Genomic DNA, 6,613 nt, shown 5'->3' with positions numbered 1-6,613 from the left:
CAGACGCAGACTGCATCCCTAGACTGAGAACTACAGCCGGAAATAGCTTAACGCGCCTGCGTGTGGGCTTTCGCTGAGCTGGAGACGTGTACTATATGCTTATTTCCGCCCCACGATTGTTGACGCCCACTGTTGCTCTGGCGACGAGATTTGTGACAGGAACTGGGGGGAAGGTTTCACCGCGGACAGCGTAGCTTACTAGAGAGTTCCGGGTGTCTTTCATCCGCCTGTCCTCAGTGGTCAAACGTGAGAATCTGCTTAAGAGACCAAGCTGGCTGTCTAAGGATCCAACCTGCCTGGCCCTAATTCTCTTAAAAGCTCTGTCTGCAGATGCCCAATAACAAATCGTTAGAGCAGGTCAAGTTCTTCCGCAGTGAGAACTATTCTTATCCCGGGCAAGCGCCGGTTTACACTGGCGGGTGAGGGTTGACCTCTACAGGATCCTGAACTGGAAGGCCGGATCAGGCCCTACGAACAACCTTAAGCCAGCAGGTATTCATTTATTGGACAAATGTTTGCTGGGTACCAACAAAAACCAATAACTTGTGGTTAAGTTATCGGAATCTTCAGGTTAATTAAACAGTCATAGTGCAGGATCAGGAATCAGCAGCAATCCGTCCCAAACTAACGTCTTAAATCTGCTGTAATATCCGGAGATGGCAACAATTGAAAGGCTCGCAAGAGCACGTCTGGTTCAACCCGACCCTCCCCTAATCATTTTATACAAAACGAAGTGAAAGTTTGAGGTTTTAACTTAAGAAAATGTAAGCTCTGCCCTCTGGTTTGCATTGCCTTTACAAGTTCACAACAACCAGACCTCCTAAACATACTCTCTCACCTTTCAGTTGAAAAATCTACATGCTACCTAAATGAGCAATATTTCTAAAACAGGAACTCAACAACATTCCCTTGTCCTTTGTTACTTGTATTTAGCCTAAAAACACTTAACACCACAATCCTTTGATGAGTAAAGAGCCTCACATAGGTTCCAGTGAATCATCTATGTTCTTGGAAAACCTTAGTTTGTTAGGAGAGGTAGATTTATGTTCACAACAAAGGAGATTGCACCGCTTGAGAAATTTAGCCTCAGTGATTTGTGTTACTGTAGAGCTTGTGAGCTGAGGAATAGCCAGACTGATTCCTATTCGTGTAATATGACATGCAACTACAATTGAACTTTTCTCCCTGTCTCATCACAAGTAGAAGAGCAGATTCCTCTGGTATGCAACATAAAACCAAATGGGCCAAGTGGCTGCTTTTGAACATCCAGTTATGAATTCCTCAAGAAGTTCCTGTACCATCCATCACTCATACTACTCCTTCCAGCACTGGGTTAGCCTTTGATCCCTGTCAGCTACCACTGTTAACATCTCCATAGGAACTCCCTAGGAAGACAGAATCAGCACAAAACATCACTTATTGACACAAGCACCACCCTTCTGAGACAAAGCCCTTCTAAATACAATGAACTAAAAATTTTCTCAGCTACCTGACTTAACAATAAGAAAAAGTTTTATTTTGTGTTCAGTGTATGAATTTATCTAAGCCGTCAATAGGAAATCATACTATTGTTGGTTTCTGGTCATATGAGTCAGAACATTAGCATGTGTAAAAGTTCGTGTGCTGAGTAGTAAATAAAAGTGCCACTTCCAGGGTCAGACAAAGACGGTTTTGAACTTGATTCCACCTACTACTAATTATCTAATCCCAGCCTGATCACTTAGTATTTAATTTATGGTTTCCTTTTTCCTCTTCCTTTTGACAAAGTTTCCTTTATGTAGTCTAGCCTGGAACTTACTATGTATTGCAGAGTGGGTTCAGACTTGCAGTCCTTCTGCCCCTGCTTAACCAGTGCTGAAATTATAGGCCTGCACCACTATGACACCTAGGTCTCATTTTCCAATTCTATGGCATGGAAGTAACAATATCTGGATCACCGCAATGTTATAGTAGGATTAAATGAGCTAATACATTAAACATTTAACAAAGTACATGGTGAACGGTAAATATTCAGAAATTATTTGCTCTTATTAATGATTATTCATTCTGATATGAATTATCTGTTTCCTCTGTTTCTCCAAATAATTAAAAGTTGGCCATACTGCAGAGCTCCAGTAATTTAGGCATACAAAAGATGATACCAGGACTGCAAATCAGATGGCTGGCCAAAGAACTTGGATTTAAAGTTAAATTAGAAAACAGAAGACCTTAAAGACTAAGATGCTCAACAACTTAAGATGGGAGAGTGGAAGTGCAAGAGGGTGTCCTTAGGGGGCAAAGTCCTTGATTTACATCCTTTCTCCTATAATAAGAAATCGTATTCTCTACTAAGACAAATACAATGCCTAAGTTTGAATAGGAAAAGACTCTTGTAAAGTCTCCATTAACAAAAGACTCTCAGTTGTTTCCCTTTGTTCTTTATATTGGCTGTGATTCCTTTTCCTTCTCTCTGCTGTAGCATGTAATCATCCACTTTTTACACTTTGGTCCCAATTAGACCAAGACCCGTCTTTCCTAGTTCTCTAACTCAGCAAATAAAGCATGCTGCATGTTTGTTTTGTGGCAACTAGGAATCTAGCATATTAAGTATATACTGGACCTCTGACCTATGCCTCCAGCACAGGATTCTTTTCAAAAATAAAATTATAATGGAATCAAATTTCAATTAACACAAAGTGAGTTTTCTCAACTGCAGTGTTTTCTGATCAAGCCATGTATGCCTTCATGAGCCTGTCTCCCTTTATCTGGTCATTCCTGCAGTGTAGCAACTCAGACTCCTTTGTCGGATTTCCTTCTCGCCAGCTCTTTGGGGGGGGGGGTCCCATAAAAGCTCCAATCTTGCCCGGGTGGTGGTGCACACCTTTAATCCCAGCATGTGGAGGCAGAGGCAGGTGAATGTCAGTGAATTCAAGGCCAACCTGGTCTACAAACTGAGTTCTAGGACAGCCAGTGCTACACAGAGAAACTTTGTCTCAAATAAACCACAAACAAAAGAAAGCTTCAATCTTGTCTTCTCTGGCAACAAAAAATAATTTGTCATATTTTCCTTTATAAGAGTAGCATTTGCCTTTGGAGAGGATTCCTAAGAATTGTTGAGCTCCCTAGGATCCGAAAGCACCATGCTTTATCTTTTATGAAAATGTTTGTGCCAGTCAGTGTGGGGACAGCAAGACACGGGTGGCTACCCAAGCAATAGAAATACAGCAAGGAGTAGCCAAGGAAATTTTATTAGGTTTTTGTTCATTTAAAACTAAGCCAAAGGCTGGGTGGGTGGCTCAGCAGTTAAGAGTGCATGCTGCTGAGTTCAGTTCCCAATACCCAGACCAGATAGCTCACAAATGCCTGTAACTCCAGCTCTAGGGGAATATGACACTGTGTTTTGGCCAATGAGGGTATCCACGTGTACCTACCTCACCCACCCCCTCACACACACACACACACACACACACACACACACAATTGAATCTTAAAAAAAAGAAAGAAAGAAAGAAAGAAAGCCACAAACAGCTAGCCCTGGCCAGAGGACTTGAAGCTGTTTCAGTCCCTGTGTTTAGTCTAAGATTCACTTTGTTCATTCAAAAGTCAGCAGCGCCCATTTAAAAGAATGATGCTTTCCTTCCAGGACTGGGCTATATCAGCTTGTCTGCTCCACCTAGTTTTGGAGTGTTTAATGATGACTTGCAGGCACAAGAAAAGGGGGCTGGCCAATTAGATTCTATTCCTAAAGAATATATTAATAGGGCTGCCAAGATGTCAGAGGTTAAGAACATGGTTACTCTTGTGGAGGACCTGGGTTTGACTCCCAGCACCAACAAAGAGGCTAACAGCCAACCATTCACACCTCCAATTCCAGGAGATCAGCAAGTATGGTTGTGGTACACATTCGAGCAAAACACTCATACACATAAAATAATCTTAAAAATTTAAAGAATTTAAAGAATTCAATACTTTAATAGCACATCAAATCATTAATTTTTAAAGAATCATAATCTTGTAGACAGGAGTGTGCATTCTTCCATATGTGCACATCATGTGTCTTGACTTCAAGATAAGAAGGGCAAAAATACATTCTTCTCTCCAGAGGTCTGTCTAGATAGGTACAAAGGGTACATTTCATTGTATATAATTCTAGCAAGTCTAGCCAATCCTGAGTTATCTCAGTTCTGGGGAGACCTTAAGGATAAATTAATTTAGTTGTAAAAGGCATTTCCCACATATTCAAATTTCTTCCTTCTAAACAAATATTACAATGGGAAATTATGCTAAAGCTTACTTGGCACACATGGAGACAGGATGCAAATGCTCTCTGCACTGTGGTGAGACAAGTCCCAGAATCTAGAACGTTCCAGTTCCACCTGATCAGCCTTGCCTCAAAAGGACCCACATTTTATAGGTTATCAGGAAAGTAGGAACTTTTGTTATCCTGTGAAAACATCCCAGGATTTCTATATAGTGTCATTTAGATTACAGCCCCCAAACCCTAGCACTTAGTCCTTCATTCTGTAGGCAACCATCCACGCTTCTGCTTACTAAACTACTCATCCATCAAGTGCCAAGCCCCTACCCAGCCACCTGTTCTGGGTGCTGAGAGCAAAGCAGCGTTCTAGATATGCAAGAGTACCCATGAAACTTAGTCTCTAGTGGGCAGAAACGTGAGTAAGGGGTATGCCAGATCCTCGGATGGTGCTCTGAAGAAAACAGTCATGTGGTAGAGTGTTGGGGGTGTCTTTTTAAATGGGGGAAGTTTGTGCTGAGTTTGGACTACATAGTTGCCAGCTCCCCAAAGCCAGCCTAGGGAAGTCTGTGAGGACCACCAGAGAAGGTCATTTCCATTCTTTTTATTGGATTCTTTGTACCAACATAATATTTGGCTTTGAACATAAGATGTAACATTTTAGAGTAATTAAGTTTGCTAAATGTTTCCTTGATTGTCTTAGTTAATTCTCACAAGACACAATACAGAGAAAGAAGCAACCTGATAAAATGACTTTCAGAAGATCAGGAAATGGATAACTGGCAAAGCCAAGAACTTGAACTTGGCCCAGACTAATGACCATAGGCTCCATGCTTTTAATTAGCTAGTGGGTCTCCTAGAACACCAGCACGATGCTTCTGAAAAATTGCAGCTTTCTAGCCCCCAAACAAACTAGGGCCTGAGGAATTGGGAGCCTGAGTTGTTAACAGGCTTCACAGTGGTTTCATGTACTGAATTTTAGGACCACTTTGCTTGGTTAAAAGAATGAATGAAAAAAAAAATTGAAAATTCCAGTTCTCTTAAACTTTAAACCCTTATAAGGGTCAGTTTAACACTGTTTTAGGGAAGAAGAAATCTCAGAATCTCCTAGGTCTTTCAAGAAGACCAAGGAAAAAATACTTTAGGACTCAAAGTACCTACTTGGCAAGCAGTAAGCCCTGGATTCAGTCCCCATCCTGAATCACCGTGCCTGGCAGCATACACCATAACCCCAGCACTCCAGAATTAGAAACAGGAGAATCAGAATCAGAAGTTTGAGGTCATCCTCAGATATACTTCAAGTAGGAGGCCAGCCTGGGGTGCATCATACACACACACACACACACACACACACACAGTGTATATGTATAAAAATCTCAGAAAGAGGTAGGTAGGCAAGGGGAAAAAGAAAAGTAATTTTGTAAATGTCTCTTTCCTGAAGTATGGTTTTAACCTAATAGAGTGGATAATCTGAGATGCAGCAGCTCCAGGGATGTCACACCCCCCTTGCCAGTTCAAATGAACTCTGTAGCTAGCTTCAGGATTTGGCTGTGCTGCAGAACCCACCTGAAATGTGCTCAGAGTTAAGTCACATCCCACCACCCTGTACCCCACATACATGAAGCATGCCCAGCCTTACATGTTAGTCCTTTATTAGGCCCTCCTTTGGAACGGGGGTGGGGGTGGGGTGGGTGTCCTCCAAGTGGAAGCAGGATCTAGCTACTTTTTCCTTTGAAACTAGGTTGGCCAGACATCCCCAGAGCAGTTTATCTTGACAGATGTCACGCCTTTACTTAGAGCTGTAAATACAGGATGTCCCAAATAGTGCCTGGAGCATACTTAGTCTTAAAAAATACTTTCTGTCTCAAACTCAAATTTAACTAGGCTTTTTGTTTGTTTTTTGGTGTGTGTGTGTGTGTGTGTGTGTGTGTGTGTGTGTGTGTGTGTGTGTGTTTGGAATTTGAAAATCTTGAATTACAATATCCATGGCCCGTTTGTAGGGAGCAACCTATGATGTCTCCGCGGACATAAGGACTGAGCTGTAGGGGGAAGCTCCAGAGTGTGAGGGAAAGGAAAGTCCAGAGTGTGAGGGAAAGGAAAGGCAGTTCCTTCACTCTTTTATTGAGGTGGAGGCCCAGCTGGTGGCATCCCAGTGAGGGACTCGGAGTTTTAAACTGCCTGTCTCCCTCTCTGTACCCCAAAGGTGAGTAAGGAGGACTAGGATCCTATTTTTTTCTAGATCCTAGTGTTAAGCCTGGACGCAGGCTGGCGGGAGCGAACAGAAGCAGTACCCAAATGGTTACAGCCCAGGCAAAGTGCAGACCTGCCGGCCAGGCCAGGGGCGCCAGTTCTTGAACTCCACTAGCGGCCTTGGCCCCG

The sequence above is a fragment of the Phodopus roborovskii genome, unplaced genomic scaffold (genome assembly GCF_943737965.1).
Source record: "Phodopus roborovskii unplaced genomic scaffold, PHOROB, whole genome shotgun sequence".
Lineage (NCBI taxonomy): Eukaryota > Metazoa > Chordata > Mammalia > Rodentia > Cricetidae > Phodopus > Phodopus roborovskii.
The sequence above is the reverse complement of the archived record's forward strand: the minus strand, read 5'-3'. Positions refer to the sequence as shown.